Here is a 17,534-nt window from a genome sequence, read left to right as displayed (position 1 = left end):
TTAGTTTAGTTCGTACAAAATTCCTTTCAACTTTTTTTGCGAATTACAGCCATTCCTATTCCGTTGAAACGTTTACCGATTCAAGGAGAAGCTTTTGAAAGTTATCGTTCAACAGAATTCGTCGATAACCGGTAATCACCTCGGCCTAATGAAAACACGCGACCAATATAAAATTGTTTCACCGCGGAACAAATTCGCGTCGATTTGTTATTTGAACGAACGTCCACTGTTCCGGATGAGAGCAGAATTACATTTCAATTATTCCACGTCAGCCACGGATGCGATAAATGGCAAAATATTTAAAAGCAAACATGCCCGTCCCCTGCGGCCTTGTCGCTCGCTCAATTTTGGCTGGGTAAATCATTTAGCGTAACGACGGTACGTTTTAATCCGTCAGGATTAATCCGGAAGAACGGAAAATTTACCGATTATTCCATTTCAATTCGATGGCTCAGCGTCACTTCGACTGTAGACGGTTAAAAGCATTTAACTCGTCATGGTTCGCGCGAATACGACATTCTGAAATCTTACTTACAAAATCAGGCTTATTCGAAATAGTTGAAGAATGTTTCTTAAATGGAATATGCGTGAAACTGAGGCGTTCGAAATACTGCAAAAGAACCGACTCTACGATATTCATTTGGCAAAATGCATCGGAGAGCGCAAAGTCTAAGCTTGAAAAGTCAAAGGAGAACCAGCAGGATTAATTAAATGTTCAAGCCCGATCCGTTGATCGATCGGCGAAAATCCACCGGGCGGCCGTGACAAGGCTAATAAACGGTCGCAGCTGCAAATTGGAAATGAGACGAGACGAGACGAGACGAGACGAGACGAGCGTCTCGGGCGACGCGGGGTTATCGAAAGCGCGCGATTCGCCGAAATAAAGATTGATTAAAAGCGGTCGATGGCTGCCCGATCGCTCCTTATCCCATTCCGCGCGATGTCGCAGCCCTACCGTGACCCTGCCGCATTAAACGTTCGCCTCCCGCCCGGAAATTACAATCCCCCGGCAATAACTCCGAATCGCTTCTGATTCCCGACTGTCGTCATTCAGCCTATCGTTCCGTCGAAAATCCTGCTGGGCAAATTGCGCGTCGCGCCATTCTCTGCTCTTTCCCTCGCCTTTCCCTGACGACTTTTCTCGATATTTCCTCGAGTGTCACGATAATCGAGCACCTGTAGAAGCTTCGAGGAGACGCTCGCCTGGTTTCTTACTCCGTCGCGATCGTCGTGTAATTCGATTGCAAATTGGACACGGAATTTTCGCCTCGTCCAGCTGAAATGCCACGTCGACTCTGTAGCTCCCGAACAAAGGGTTCTACCAAAAAGATCTACAACGCTAGATTTACTAGTTTCTAGACAAATTGATATTCGTTCGTTTATCAAATTCAATATCAGCAAAATTCGCTGGGTTTGCAGACTCAGTTTCCGACAAGTTTTCACTGGTTTGGCCGCGAGCTTTTTAATTATTCGCGGTCCCGTGTTTGGATCTGTCGGCCCTCGTCGGCGATAAAGTCGACGGGAAAGGACCACTTTTCCGACGGAATCGCTGTTCCCATTCACCATTCGACGGTGTTTCGAGAGTGTTTCGACGGAGAACGCTCGGGTTTCCGGCAGTTCCAACAACGAAATTACGAAACTTCCCTCTTCGCTGGACTATTCTTCGGCGGCCATTACTTCCCGGAATAATTTGGAATACCTGACTAATTCATTACCGGTGTACGAGTGCTTATTGTGCCGACGATATTCCGCGCAAAGGCAAACAAGTATAACGCTCGGCGCGCTCGAATTTCGGAAGTTTAGGGCTTTGTATTTTCATTTTCATACGCGGAACCTACCGCATTCAAATTAATCCGGAATCGTGATTTTGCGTGCACGTCGACTCTCGGATAATGCAATTATCAGCTGGCCGATATTGATTTTCGATTAATAAACGAAGAATAAACATCTGCTTTAATGAAATTTTTTATCGAATAGCGGACCGATGGCTGATCGATTCCAATATGGATTCATATAAATTTCATTCAAGGTATTTCCGCTGCATTAAATAGATTATGGATTTCTCGAACAAGAAATTGCACTTATCAGAATTGACGTTAAACGTTCATAATTAATGGAATCGCGAATCACTTCCTAGAAGAGAAGGATTCTGTGTTCGTTACGAATCTGAATGTTCGAAAATCTCTCCTGTCAGCTTTAATCATTTTTATTCGTGCCAGTTGAATGCGTTTTCGGTAAGGCATAATTGAATTTTGAAAATGAAAAGACGGTCGCGCTCGCAACCGAATATATTTCCGTTACCACTCAACATCCCGATCTCGATCTCGTTCCCGTCGCTAGAGAAAAGTTTGCGATTCCAGGCCCAGCCCCATTAAATTCTATCAACTTTTTCGAAGTGCCGCCTCGAGGTACACTCGCGTGGTATCCGTGACTCCGCGGTACAGTATTGCCGCGGAAATTCCATTTCGTGCAGGTTCAACGTCGATTCGATCCGGCTCGCCTCTGCCCGGCTTATTCCTCGTATCGGGAACTTCCGCTCGAAAGTCGCCGACCGATTAATCTTTCTAAACGGGATTACCCGGCGAAGATAAAGGACCTTTTTGCCAAGAGATTCCTTTCCCCTGTACCGTTCGGAACGAGAAACGCACCGAGCCGACTCCGTTATCGTAACTCGAACTATTTATTCGCATACTTTGCGAAGAACAGAACCAGCGCAAACTCGAGATTGCCCTATGACACCTGTTCCTTTGCTCGTGTTACCGTTCGTTTCAACGTTCCTCTGTACCCTCGAATTTCAAATGAAACAAAAACGAATGCGTCAGCTTTTCCTGCTCGAACGTACGAGTCGAACTTTCGAGTCACCGGAAATTAACCTTTGTCATCTGACATACCACCATCCACGGAACAACGAATGAACCATAGTAAAGAGGTTTGATAACTTATAAAGTAGCAGGTTACAAACATTTCCACGTTAAAGCAGCAAAATCGGAACGAAGAGAAGAATTTTCCTGGTACAAGATAGTCGTAGCGGATAGGTCGAAAAGGGAATAGCTTGCTCTTAGAATATGACGGGCCCAGGACACTTGGTTGCATCTGCGACACCGCGTACGTGTCCCAAGAAAAAAGAAGAAACAGAAACAGTTTGGAATTGAATAGTCCGGCAAAGTTCGCGTTCGAACGGGTGGTTACGGGTGGCTCGCATCTTTGATCATTGTTCGAGCGAAGATTAATTATCTCCGTTCACGGATCGATTTGCCGCCGCCGCCGCCGCCGCCGCCGCCGCCGCCGCCGCCGGTTCTCGTCAGCTCCGCCGGGTATTCCGGAATCCGCGCGGCCGCTTCTAAAGTGCGAGCAGGCGGCAAAAAGAGGGGCACAAGGCAATAACTACTGCCGCGGATTATCCGTTTACAGGTGCAATTAGCAATTCCGTTTACGATAAGTGGATACTTGAAAATTCGTTTCTAAACAGTCGCCGCTGGCACGTTTACTGGAGTTTCTTTAAATACGGGCAAACACGGGAACGAATCTCGCGATTTATTGGCCACAAACCCACCGCAGTTTCGTTCGTCTGCGCTTTACTTTAATAGCACGATATTTCTTTTATTTCTTTCATTTCTTTTAGTTTTATCGCGTCATTTTAATAGTTCATTTTAATTTTATTCGAGTTTCTTATGAAACAAACAAACATTACCGTCCTCGTTTCATGTCTGCGATAATAACGCATTGCCGGAAATTCAGAAGGATTTACGAATAGCAAACATTCAAGAGACATCCGACGGTAGAGAGATAAATGTAAATTTTCTCGAGGCAGCGTCTCGACCGGCGCGGCAATCGAAGAAGACGTACGGTAGAACGGGCAAGCGAATTCTGGCTGTTGCGGCAACATTCGAATAAAGAAGCCGAGCTAATTAATAAACGGATAGAACGGAAGACGGTTGTAATTAACGAGAACGTTCGCGATGGGAGCGCGCACGGCGAGTTCCGCAGGGGGATGGAATAGGAAGTCGACGGAGAGGCCATTAGCTGGAGTCGTATCGGCGGTGGCGGAGGGCCTGTTGTATCGGAAACGAGTGAAACGATAAGAACAACGACGTACAGGGTGTCCCGCGTAATTACAGTCGATTCTACGTGAACGTAGCGAATTCTATGTTTGAGGGAATCGCGATTACCATCACGTTTCGGGAATCAGATTCTAAAAGCGTCAGCTTGACCATTGTTCAAGGTACAACTACGTTGTTCGCGTAACTTGAAATCAATCAGACCCGAACGTTGTTGGAGCCGCAGACAATTTATTTGCTGGTACATTGGCGAAGGGTTTAAAACGGGTTATTTGATTAATTGCTTTCGAATTATCAAGTCGAAACCGACTTGAACCGAAGGATAATATAATATACGATAACACGAGAGAAATAAGCTTGGATTATTTTGATTTATTGGGTAACGAGTGCTTTCGGCAGATTCATGGCTCTCGGGAATGCGAAAACAGTTGTTTTAACGAGGCTAGCTAGGGGTTGGGAAAAAGATAAACGATCGTGTTATGGAACATAGAATACAGTTATAAAGATTTCACTGATTCCATAGAATCTCTGAATAGGATAAACGACTGGTAATTTGACGAGTTAATCGTCTAATGACTCGTCGAGTGTTTAAACAGCGATGTAATAGCATTAGCTGCGCGGATGTTGAGTATCTATATTGGAGAAATTGTAATTAATAACCTCTATTTTTGTTAATCGGTCTATTCGGTCTATTCGAGTTTTCTCTGTCGTTGCCACGGAAAGTCAAATGCGCAACGCGTACCTCTTATTCTCGACCCAGTTGTTAATTAAATATTGCAGAGGACGATAAAAAGTTGCAGTCTTGAAAACATTCTGCGGATGACATTCGTCCGCAGTACGCTGAACCATAGCGTATCACGAACAGGCGCCTAACGAACACAGAGCCAATAGAAACGGTGCGTTTTCATCAACCGAAAGAATGCTCGTTCGACCCTTGATCTCGAAAGTGAGGAAAGTACAGTGATCGCGTTGCATCTCAACACTTTACAACCCACGTTCTAAACGAATAGAGGATTCATTCGGAGAATCTAGCTGGTCCCAGTGATCGAGAACTCGAACTTTATTGCACTCGAATGCGGAGAAACGACTGGTTAGCGTTACTCTAGCGACGCGATATCGCTGGGATTTCACGCCGAGAACACAGCAGGAACGACCGTGAAAGGAACCGACAGGAAACGCCGGCGAAACGTCGCAACGCGGAGGAGAGTTCCTCCATCCGCATCAAGCTCGAACGCAGCGGAACGCGAACCGTTCGGAACGCGGAGGAGAGCGACGAGGAAAGGGCGGTCGAAGGGCGCGAGAACACGTACCGGTGGTCAGGTTTTCGGCGATGCGTCGCGACGGGGTGAATTTTCGTAGCGGCGGAGGGGCGGCGAGCCGAACAGAGAGAGAGGCATGGCGCAGGTGTGCGCCGGCAGCCCGGCCGCGCGCTGGCATGGTATTCCGCACGCCTTAGGTGCGCGTGTGCGCGTGTGCGCCGAAAGACCGACACACTCCGAACAGGGTGAGAGAGAGCGAGGAGGAACGGTGCGCGGCGGTGTGTGCGTGTGTACGTGAACGCGCCTGTGCGGTACACAGCCGCACGAAACCCTCCAGTTTGATCGCGAGGAGAGAGCGAGGCGAGAGTGCGGCGTTAGCACGGGCATACCAGTACCGAGAGGGGTTGGTATATACTAGCTTTCCGGTATCAGGTCGGTAGAAGGGGCTCCCTTGGAGGATGGTCGTCTTTTTTCGGGTCTAGAGTCGGTCCGAGTTACATGGAACCAAGTGTGGTAGCAACAGAAACCAGTGGCTGGATAATGGGGTAGCTACCAGCAGGTGAATAGACGAAAAAGAGTAGCGACTCGGATAGCAACCGAGAGTTGCCGAGGTCGATAGAAGGTACAAGCTTCTTTAGGGGATGCTTGTCTCTTTCGGATCTAGAGTTGCTCCGAGTCGTAAAGAAGAGCGAGCTAGCGAAAGCAAAGGGGTAGCCGTGTAGCCGTCGCGAAATAGTACACGGTACAGGCATTCGGAGGGGTAGAGTTTTCGCTGGCAGGTGACTAGGAGAGAGACTCTCTTAGGGGATAGCTAGGCTCGTTGGGCCCAGGGTCAGTCCAAGGTGCGATTATTGGAGGATTAATCAGTGGGGAAAGGGGAGCAGGGGGAGCCGGTGGCTAGACGAGGGCTAGCTATCGGCAGGTGAATAGACGGGAAAGAGTATGGCAAGCGAGAGCAGGTAGGCACGTAGGTGGGCAGGCAGGCGGGCAGGCAGGCGGGCAGGCAGGCGGGCAGGCAGGCATGCAGGCAGCGATGCAGGCAGCCAGCCAGATGGCGAGGGTAGGTGGGAGGCGAGGTGGGCGGTCGAAGGGGTAGTAACGGGATAGTAAGGGGAGTCGGGGGGAGGGGCCGTTCGGAAGGGGATGCCGGAGGTGGCGGCGTACAGGGGGCGGCAGGCTGGTGCGTCAGAGCCTGCAGTGAGCCCGGCAGTGAGGCGAAACGTTGGGCTCCGCGCGGGAGTCTCGTGGCCGCCCGCCTTTTCTTTTAAGTCGGGGTGCCTTTTTCCTTACACCCACCCCCCGCCCCTCTTTTCGTCGCCCTCGCGGTACTTAACACGGACCCATCGTCGTCGATCTCTTTTTCAAAAGGCACGCTCTCTCGACGCATCCCAGGCTCTTTTGGTGTTACGATTCTACCGTCGTGATCGTCGCTGTTCGTCGTCGTTGTTCGTCGTGGTTCGTCGCGCGCTTGTTTGTTCGCGACACGATATCCACGGTTGCTCTTCTCTGGACGTAGAATCGCTCTGCCATCGGGAATTTCTGTTTTCGATCGTTCGCTGCCGGAACGTCGCTCGCGGAAGACGATCGAAACGATCATCGGGGCCCGATCGTTGAGCAACGAACTTTGGAGAACAGGAAGAAAGAGAGAGGATCGTCGGGGATTCTGTCTCGCGACGGGACTCGGTGCGAAGAAACGCGGGCAGCCGGTGCGCGCGTGACCCGTCCGCTCTCTCCGCATGACACCTCGGTGTCCGGTGCGTGTGCGTTAGTGTCGGGAGTACTCGTCCAGGAAGATTCAGAGTCTCGTCAATATTTCCCCTGGTATCCGGGGATTCCGTAGCCGGTAGTTTACCGAGGTGTCTCGTTCGACGAGGAAATCAAAGGGAACGATTCGCTCGTTCTCCGTTCTCCGTGCGGGATTCCAGAGAGAGACAAAGAGAGAGAGAGGGAGAGAGGGAAAGAGAGAGAGAGACAGAGAGAGAGAGAGAGAGAGAGGAATGAAACGCGTCGGATCCGCGCGGCTCCGCGATGTCTGGCGCGGAGGATGGAAATAGGAGGGCAGCGATTCGGCACCGCGGGACTGCAATGCCAATGTCAATGCTAGCTGGAAGACGGTCACGGTGAAATCGCTCGTAACGCTTCGCGTTCCCCGGACGTGTGCTCCCTTTTGCTTGGCTGCCGGTGGCGGAGCGGTGGCGAACCGAGGTAAAAGATAAATCGACTGCCGCCCGAGAACCAGGAGAATCCCGTGTGTATGAGTGCATGTGTGCGAGAGAGAGAGAGGGAGACAGGCCGATCGTTCCGAGGCAGCCCCCCCTACGACGATTTCCGGAGTGTCTAAAGAGGATTTTTCAGTGGGAACCTAAGGGAATCTAAGGGAATCCAAGGGAATCCAAGGGAATCCAAGGGAATACGGGGAAGCTAAGGGAACGCGCGATTCGATTGCGACGGGGATTCCCTGGTGCTCCGCGCGAGCAGAGAAGCTGTGGTGCCGCGTGTGCTTCTCTTGCCCGCGACCTCTCTCACGCACCGCCAATGCGGCTGAGATCGCGCGATCTCATTGGCTGCAATCGTGCCGTGGTGTCGGCGATGGGTACGTCCAAGTTCGATGCTCGTGTTTGACCGTGCAGCTCCGGCTACCTAACGTTGCACCCCGCCACGTTCCGCACCGTTTCGCGTACAGTTCGGTGCTGGTCCTTTCCGCGTTCTCGCGTTTTTCGGTTACTTCGTTTCAAGTTCGGTCGTCGCGACTCGTCGTCTCCGAGCGAGATTCGATTCGAGTGAACGAACGCTTCGGAAAGCGAGCGCGTATCACGGAACCACCGCCGCGAGCATATTTCTCGATTGTACGGTCGCGTGCGTGCCGTATAGCGGGCTACGCTCGCGTGGACTGGAATGATTTCTCGTTGTAAATCGTGGCCGCGATAGCGATCGCGATACAACGGGGAACGATTCCGTGGTAGCCGGCTGGCGTCGCCTCGCCTCGCCTCGCGAGTGTTTCGGAACGAATCGCTCGAGAGCCTCGTGGCTCAAGAGTCCGAGCGGCCAGTTCAACGTCAGCCCGACCAGCGACCGAGAAAATCACCGTCCGTGGACTGTCGCTGCTCACGCGACTCTCGGGCCTCTTTTCCGCGTCGAGGCAGCTTCGAACAGCCGTCTACTCGGAGGTGCGACCGTAGACGCGTACTTCGGTTTGGTGTTTCGTGCTCTCGTGGTTCCAAGTGTTGGCTCGCGGAGTGGCGGAAAAACTGGCCCAGGCCGAGGAAACGATAGGTCGGAGGGCGTAATCAAGGTCGTTGATTCGAGCTCTCTCGTTCACGCGACTGACTCTCTCCCTTGGCCTCTCGGTTGCACCGGCGGCGGTAGCGGCGGCTTTTTCGTGGCACGCGAGCCATACCCGATGCCTTCGCTCTCCGGCAATTTCCACGCGAGTCGCGATTCCGGGACCTGTACACGTGTATATCCCTCTTCCGGAATCGATACACCGATGCGATGGCTATTCATCAACCGTCGTTAGAACGTGTCGCGCCAGCCGGTCAGCCGGCCAGTGGTTCGGTCGTGTATTGTTCTACGTGCTCTCCCTGTCCTCTGCTTTGCTTCCTCGCGATCGCGTTTGCTTTTCTACTAGAGACCCGTTCAAGGATCCACCGTCTTATCTCTGTTAGGTCTTGGAAATTGTTTCGTCTAAACGTTCGCGGATAACGAGCTCCTTCGTTAGATTCTTTCGGGGATCGAAAGTCTTTCAAATGTTCGAATACTTTCCAGAGTTTCCGCGTACGATGGAATACCATCGAAAATCTAAAATGTAATTCGAAGATGGCACGCTTCTCTCTGCGAGCGTGTTTACAAAGCAAACGGGAAACTGCGCGTAAGACGGATCGCGTTAAAAATCTTTCGTTGCATCTCCCGTGACCCTCCTTGCGGATGTTTGAACACCATTCTCCGATCTGCCGCGTGCCGTTCTACACTCGGTATGCTAATCATATTTGACGTGCAATTTCCTTGTCGGCATTCCCGCGCTTTATCACTTAACAGCTTTAACCTTTCCGAACCAACGGCGATATTCGCCCGGCGAGTATTTAGACGCGGCCAAGGAATCCTCCCACGAAATACCAGGTTTCAATTATTCGGCAACGGTAAACGAAATTCGATAAGTAATAATAATAGTAGCTCTCGTGAAAATTCGTCGATTCCGTGTTCATCGATTTAGCAAGGAGACGCGACCGGTAATCTGCGATTCCACCATCGATTCCATGGAGAACGGTTAATAGAATTATCTCGTTTAATCAATCGTGCCGTATAGTATTTGATATCAGCGAATTCCAGCGCCGAATCAACCGCCGTTGAAATGTAATTTCTCGTCGACTTGCCGGAATAGAATTCTTCAAACCGAACCGACAAATTTCTCGGTCCGCTCGAGGGAACTAGCGTGCGAGAGTCGGCGGACACGGCCTCGTCGGACAAGCGGGTTTATTGCTCGAACAAATAAGTCTTAGGAGGATTTTATAGAAACAATACCAGGAGCTGTGCGACCAATAGAACCGGCGGGCACGTCCCGCAAACGTGACGGGACTTATTGAGACCCATCGATCCGGCGAAATTAAACAATTGCTTCTTTTTAGACCGGTGCTCTTCCGTGTTGCGCCCCGTATCGGCAGGAGCCTCGAAAAGCGCGTTGGATTCATCGTCGTTCCGGCACGTGGTGACCGCCGCTTTTTCATTTGGCAACCTCTCGCCCTCTTGCACACGATTCCTCCGGCCCTAAGCTTCTCCCTCGTCCTCTGGAAGACGTTAGAAGGGGACCTGTAGCTTTTCTACCGCCGACGCCAGACGCCAGACGCCAGACGCCAGACGCCAGACGCCAGACGCCAGACGCGACGGTGCACCTTCGGGAACACGGAATACGAAATCTTCGGTTCGATTCTCTGCCATTATCTTTGAAAAATCGTTCGTTCGAGGTTTGATCGCGAGGCTCGCCGATCCGTGGTGCACTCGGAAATAGAGGTCGCTGTATTCCGTCGTAAGGGTGATGGTACAGCTTACCGGATCAAGCTGTCTCTCGGAGCTTCGCCGATCACTCTTTACGACTTTTTTGTAGTCCATATACCCATTTTGTAAGAACCAAGTGTTGCTCGAGGTTCGAATCGGGCTCAGAACTTTCACAGAATTTTCTCGAAGGAGTAATGGAATAATCAGAGTTTCGAGGTTGGTGTAGTTGAGCGACGTGGACTTTTAACTTGAAGTACCTTGACAATTTTATTAGGCTGCCGTCTTTCTGAAATAGGAACAATTTCTCCGTCCATTTTCTCAACTACTCGATCGCCAAAGTTGAAGAACCAACGTTCGATTTCCACGAAGGAAATACGTAACGAGTCGAGGGAGCTCGGGGCTGGCGGATCCACGGGGGCAAAGGTTACTTTCGACCGGATCACGCCAATTATGCAACCGATGAGATTTCTCTAGGAACGATGCGATTCCGATACTTTGTGCCGGGGTAGCTGCGAGTCTCATTGTGCTAATATCCTTGGCTGCCCCCATCCCGTCCGTTCTCCTCTCGTAACAACCGAGCGTTGCAAAGCTGCTGGAGCAGCTTTCCGCTCGTTCGATTTATTAGATTCCTTTAATCGAACGCGCCCTCGCGCTCGGTCTCGCACTCATTTTCTCGCGTTCCCGATTGTTTCGGACCGCCTCGCGACGCGCTTCCAACTCTGAGAACTTCATTTCGGCGGAGTAACTTTCGAAGAGTGAATCAGAGATAAAGAAAGTAGTTGATCGTTGGTTCACTGTCCAGCTAGGGCCTACTCGCTTCATTATCGACGCCGAAGTGAATTTATTCTGACGATAGAGAAGGGGCGTCCTTGTACAAGTTTAGAATTTTTGATCAAACGTACGATTCTGTACGGGGGTCGAATAGAAAGTTAGGAAAACTTGTCAATGTTTCCATAGGTTGTCTATAGGCTGTCACTGGATGCCTGAACCGAAGAATACTCAGTCTCGACAGTAAATTTCCTCGGTTTATGTTCGACGTTAACCTGTTATTTGTCGAAACGGTTCCGCTTGACCAATCGAAACCACAAACAAGAGAGAATTTCGTCGTTTCCCAGAGTCACCGTTTCGATCAGCTCGATCGCGTAACACCGATTGATTCCGGATCGAAACCGAGGTTTGGCTAAACCAGCAGCCGAAGAAACCGTCCACGCAGGTCTCTTTTGTTCCGATTCTAACCGAGCAGAGTTCGCTCGACCACGTTTCCTCCTATTTCATTAATTCCCGCGTGATATCGAGAGCACGGTTCACCGGGCACGGTTAAAGATTCTTTTCTACGTGCGTCCGTCTCGAGGCAACGAGAGTTACTTAATTGCTCGAGAAACTGAATTACTTAATTAGTTCTGACCTCGTTAACCAAGTTTTCGAGTGCGGTTTCAGCCGATGGTACGATGAAATTCGAACGTAACATTCATCTCGGAAAAAGATGATTTACCTTTCGGACCGCGCTACGAGAAATCCTTGATTTGTCTGGCTAATGGTTAAGCGTTTCTACTTCAAATTGGAATCTATTCGTTTACGGGGAATGATATTCCGTTCGAGACCAGAAGAAGAAAATATATTTTTGTTTGTTAAACTTGCTTCAACATTTTTTCGAGTTTCATTTGCCTGCTCCCGGATTTAGGGATTATCTTTCCACCGGATATTTCAGCTGACGACGTTAAGAGATTCAGCCGGCTAGGGAACACCGATTTCCTTCCGTTTTGTTTCGGGGCGCGAGCTCTCGGGCCGAGGAAAAATTGCAGTTAATCCGTGTCCTGTGTAATTCCAGGCTGTTTCTGTGCCGTTAACCCTGGATTATCGAGATCCCGTCGCACCGATATCGCACCGGTATCGCACCGAGCGTCTCCCGGCGTTCCTCTCTCTCTTCTTTGACTGCACCGCTAACGAGATCCGGCCCGGCTGCCTACGACCGGTCGCGAACTTTCGATTCAGCGAACGCGTATTCCCATCGGCTGGTTTCTTACTTTGAATTTTAGGGAGTCAACTCTCGGACTCTGAATATTTCCAGTCGACGCGCTGATTGCTGTGCCCCTTTTTAGATGATTCATCTCTGCTTATATATCTCATTTGCCGTAGATGCAGATTTAATGCCGACCAGCTTAATACGATATTACTTGATGCGATGCGATATTAACGGATCGTACAGAGAGGAATATAGCGTACGCTCAACTATTTCTATACTGAAATGATTTTCAGGATCAATTTTTGCAAGAGCAGAGATGATTGGAGTTTCGAAACAAGACTGGGATAAGCTGGAAACAATTAGAAAATTGTTGCAAGAAATGAACGTAGAATCGAATTACATACGTCAGCAGCCAGAAGTGTGAAACTGGGGCTCTCCCCTCAACGAGGAAGATTAATATTATTCCAGAAAGTTTAGCGATCCTCGCGAACCAGAATGGCGCGGAAATATTTCATACAACCGCCGACGAGATTCGTTCCAACGTCATAAGATAATATTATCTTTTTCTTTAATCACGAACGCTCAACTTGCACAGCTTTTTCTTGAATATTTCGCGATTCCTTTGAAATTACAAGTATTCCTCGAATGAAAATTTCTAGTTTCCACGAACACGTAACGAATACCGAACAAGAACACAAACATCTTTGAGCAGGTTAACCGTTTTCGCTCGAACGTTTTTCACTGGAAATGTTCAATCTTTGAAAATGATAACTTACGTGGCACAAGATTTAACATGAAAGATTACACATTAAGAAACCAGCCGAACCTGATCGTAACACCAGAGAAGGGAAAACCGTCGCCAGGGTTAGCGGTCTTCTAACTCGTTTCCCTGATCCCCAGACCCAAGTCGACCGGGCTAAACAGCGAAGACCTGTCCGTCGCGATTAATTGGCGTTAAGCTGAACGCGGAAGTGTCGATCGTCGGAAGCTTGAAACCGAGTTGGTGCGTGGTTACGTGCGCTCGTCTGCGTCGTCGTAGTGGGGAAGAAGGACCGTGTGGCTGGCTTGTAGGCCAACGCGAGTCCAGTTGAAAAGGGTGAACGTGAAAACCAGGTGGAAAGTGGGGGTGGTGGACCGAGGAAGGTGTCGAACGTTAACCGGGAACGCTGCGAGGTAGACATTCGTCTAGGAAGTGACCGGCAGACGGAGGGGGAGAGACGGAGGGGGGGAGAGGGAGGGTGAGAAATAGGTACGCGAGTGAAGAACACGAGTTTTCCTCTCGAGTGATAGCCCACGGTTTCGTCGGTGGTTGGATTATAAATTTGTTGGTGCGGCAAGATGCGCTCGCGACGCCGTGACGGCGGCTGAAGGACGAAGAAGCCGAGTGGCTCGTACAGCCCTCGATTCCGCCAGCCGACTACCCACTCTCCTTCTTCGTCTTCTTTCGTCTTTGCCTTCGCGCCTGCCGAGAGGAGAGCGGCACGCAGCGCACTCGTAACCCGGTTCGCCGCTCGTCTACACGGCTGCGTTCGTCTGCCAACGCGGAACAGGTGAGAGGATCTAGCCTTGTCTGCGACTCTGCTTACCAAATGTCCGGTATTTCTGTTGCCCAAAGTTGCCAAAGTCATCGTTTTCCGAGTATTTCGATGAAACGTTGAAAATCCTTTGAACGTACTCGTTAGACGATTGTGCAGTTTGCGTCGGTATATATTTTATTAATCGTAGGAAGCTTCGAGACGTTCGATCCCATCCGCGGGGATAAGCTGGCGGTCGGATGGCCGAATAATCAGCGGTCCCACGATCAATGGGAATCCGCGACGCGCGCGATTCGTCGTCGCCGATCCTGTGCAGATCTATCGAACAAGGTCGAAGCATCGCGCGCGGTCACCGCGCTTAAGCCGCGACCTCTCCCGATCCGATGGTCGCGCGCCGTGCCGGGGAACCGTCCGGGCTGTATCGATGAACGAGTTTCGATCGGGATCACGGGGAAGCGGAGTGCGGAGATCTTGCGCGATATCGACCGCGGTAATTCCAGTCGACGGCGGACTCGATCGTCTCGCCGAGTTTGGACACTTTCCCAATTTCTTGCGCGAGATACTGAACTCCGCTAATGGATGAACCCAATCTTTCCGCAATCTCTGCCGTTAAACGTAGCTCTGTGTCAACCGAAGTCTGAAGCGCTTCATTATTAAAGCCTACCGGCCTCTGCTCGGGTTTGCCCAGAGGAATACGGGTTACTTTCTTGGCCTCGGGACATCTTTGGGCGACTCGCGACCGCTGCGATAGACTTTTCGTTGATTTTTTTCATTGGAGGTTCTCGTGAATCAATCATTTCAAGGATCGCGAAATTTATCGAGCTTTACACGATTCTATTAGATACCGTTCTGCTATAGTTCCAACTGCCGACTCGAAAGGTAAACTCCTGTGGCATAAGGTCGTCCCTAATCAACTCGATGTTAACGAGGCCCGAGGTCCGTAAAGTAGGAAGAAATCTGTACACGTAAGGCGAGTAATGGATAGACGCGAGGCATAGATTTCCCGGAGCATAGTGGATAGCGAAAACACTTATTTATATGTAGGGTTGGCTCCGTATCGAGGCGAAGCCTCGGGGTTACAAAGAAGCTATCGGGTTCTCCGACCAAAGAGAGGGTATCCATATGATTTTCTCGCAGGATGAAGAGCCTCTTTGAACGAGCCTCTCTCCCGACCGGCTTCGTGTACCATAACCGAGGCCAATTACTTCCGGTCGATGGAAAAGCCCGGGTATAATTAGTCTTCGAACTTTCGCGCTCGAAAATTCCCCTTGCCCGCCTCTAATCGAAAATTACCGAAACTGGCGATTCATATCCCTTCGGCAATTACTCACCATCACAGTGGTACCGAGTTTCTCGAAAATATCGACCGGGACGATTAATTCGAGCTATAACTCCCTGTTTGGAACGCGATTTAATTCCCGATATTTCCTTGGAACATTCATTTTCATTTGCGAGATTTAAATTTTCAACATTTTCATTCGAAATTAGTTGGCATGTTCAAAATATCGATGTTCAAGTAATTTGGCATCTCCAAATTGGCAATTTAATTTGCTCCGCGAATTTAATCGAGTCCTCCGTTCTCTTCTGGTAACTCGCTTGAAAAATTCAAAGCGAACAACTTTTTTGTGTCGATCTGTCAAACTACTTACGACAGTTTTCAACTCGTTCTCTTGGATAAGTTCAAGTGTACTTGAACGAGTTCCTTCTCCATCGCAAAGTGCTCGAAATTATCCCGTGAAATTCGTATCCATCCCGCAGCGCACGATGTCCCATCTCTGCTCGCAAAACGATGAAACACCGAGATACGAGCCTGGAAACACAATCGAGAGAGGATTTTTCGGTGGCGGAAGGTATGCATACGAAATCGGCCGCGCGTGTTTCGAACGATTCGCGAAGATATCGGGAACGCCGGAGCTATTGATCCCCTTTAAAAATATCTGGAAATCGGCGTAATAATAGCCGAGGTTTCGCCCGCAGATAAGTGGGACTCTTTGGTTATTCCGTTCGTCCTTGTTGTCCTGGCTGCCGGGACGAAAACATCACGCGACCGTGGCACAACTTACTCGAAAAGTCCACCGCGGTGGACTAGCCGAGTTCTCGAACGAGAGTTGTTGCGATGCAACAGTAAAATTCGCTCCTGCCGCTCGCCGCGGCTTGTGCCTCGGCCCGAGATGATTCATTTCCCTGGTAGCGAAGGACGGTTCTTCTTTCCACCGAAGAAAGAACAGAGAGGAAGGAAGAAAAAAGAAAGTAGAAAGAAGGAAGAAGGAAGAAGGACAGCTGTCGCCTAAGACCGTTTTCCTTCTTAGACTTGGAGTAAAGCAATCGCGACTCAAAAGTTTCTTCACTGGTAATCCAATATTCTCGAAACTCCGGTGAAACTCTTCTATTAATACAGCACCGCCAATCGCGGTAATAATCAAATAATTTCTATTAATCGTAATTCGTAAATAATTTCAATACACTACCGTATACTAGCAACATGGACTTCTTCTTCGATGAAATTCATCTGAAAATCTTGACTCCATTACATTCCCTGGTTAACATCAAGATCGTAACACGCGATAATTGCGATTTCAAATGAAACTCGTAGTTAACAAGTTTTCGTAATTACACGGCGTGCACGGGATTCTTCTTGAAACTGAAAGGTCGCGTGCCCGAACGGATAGCGTAAACACAGCCAGCCGCGGACGCACGGTTGCAGCGTGTCCGGTCGGATAACCGCGTTATTCCCAATAATCCAGACACGTTAAATTCGCCAGAAAATTCCTGCGACATTTACCGACGATGCGATCGGCTGGGAGTCGAGTCGTTCGAAAATTCGAGCGGGCAGCCGGCCGGTAGATTGAGCGCGTTTCCCGCCGAGTCCTCTCAATTAAACGGCTGCTTCGACGGCCGGCCGAACGAAAACAGGCAATTGTCCCGCGACGCGAACGACGCGAACGACGCGAACGACGCGAACGACGCCCGGGAATTAATTCGTTTCTCCTCGGGATTAATGTCATTTCTCGCGGCCGTAATTCACCGGGACCGAACGGCCGCGCGGCGCGCTGAATTTACAAGCCACCGGTAGCCCATTTTGCCCACCGAAGAATTTTGTTACGCTGAGTTTGCATCGGGATTTCCAGGATGGTAAACGGTCGTGCGTTTTCAGGGAACCCGAAGGTTGGAGGATACACTATGCTTTGGTTTTTAATACTCGATTGCGTTGTTGATAATGTTCAGAAACCAAGTCGAAAGTAGCACAAGTTGATAGGTTCTTTTAATAACTTTCGTATTCGAAAAATTGTTGCAGTGAACTCGGCGACTCGATTAAATCGGAACGTGCCGGCCACACTTACTCCCATTATCTCGCTCCTCGATCGCGCTTTACGAACGAAGATCATGAAAAACGTGACGTACCAACGTAATTTAGATTACGTAGTATTTAATTACGGAATAAGTAAAGAAATAAACTACCATTGAAAAATAGTGCAATTCAGGAGGAAATCTCGTGCCGGTTATCAAACGTATATCTTTCTAGCGCAGCAAAGTGTTGCAGTGAACGCTCGCGCGAAAAGTAATCCGTACCGTAACGCGAACGATTTAATCGAACACACAAGAATATTTCATTCGAACCAGCGGATACGGCGATTCTGCTCTTCCGAATGCCGAGCGATATGGTTCGAGTAAAATATCGAACCGAGCCTTTGACCGACTAATTATTTCGTCCGAATATCTATTCGAAACA

General features: G+C 49.7%; 1 protein-coding gene across 6 annotated transcripts in view; it reads left to right on the top strand.

Annotated features, from left to right (window-relative positions):
• The first annotated feature begins 5,662 nt into the window (after window positions 1-5,662).
• Window positions 5,663-17,534, top strand: part of shaker (potassium voltage-gated channel protein Shaker) — a 244,728-nt gene continuing 232,856 nt past the window's right edge. The window contains exons 1-2 of one of the 6 annotated variants that reach the window (XM_076369394.1): window positions 5,663-5,720; window positions 13,170-13,819. The gene's annotated coding sequence lies outside the window, so the exon portion shown is untranslated. Of the gene's footprint in view, window positions 5,721-6,526; window positions 6,773-7,081; window positions 7,523-13,169; window positions 13,820-17,534 lie in introns of those variants that run through there. The other 5 variants (XM_076369393.1, XM_076369395.1, XM_076369392.1 and 2 more) reach the window with 5 other exon arrangements.

Source organism: Nomia melanderi, chromosome 7 (assembly GCF_051020985.1).
Source record: "Nomia melanderi isolate GNS246 chromosome 7, iyNomMela1, whole genome shotgun sequence".
NCBI lineage: Eukaryota > Metazoa > Arthropoda > Insecta > Hymenoptera > Halictidae > Nomia > Nomia melanderi.
Note: the sequence above shows the minus strand (reverse complement) of the source record. Positions and strands in the feature narration are given on the sequence as shown.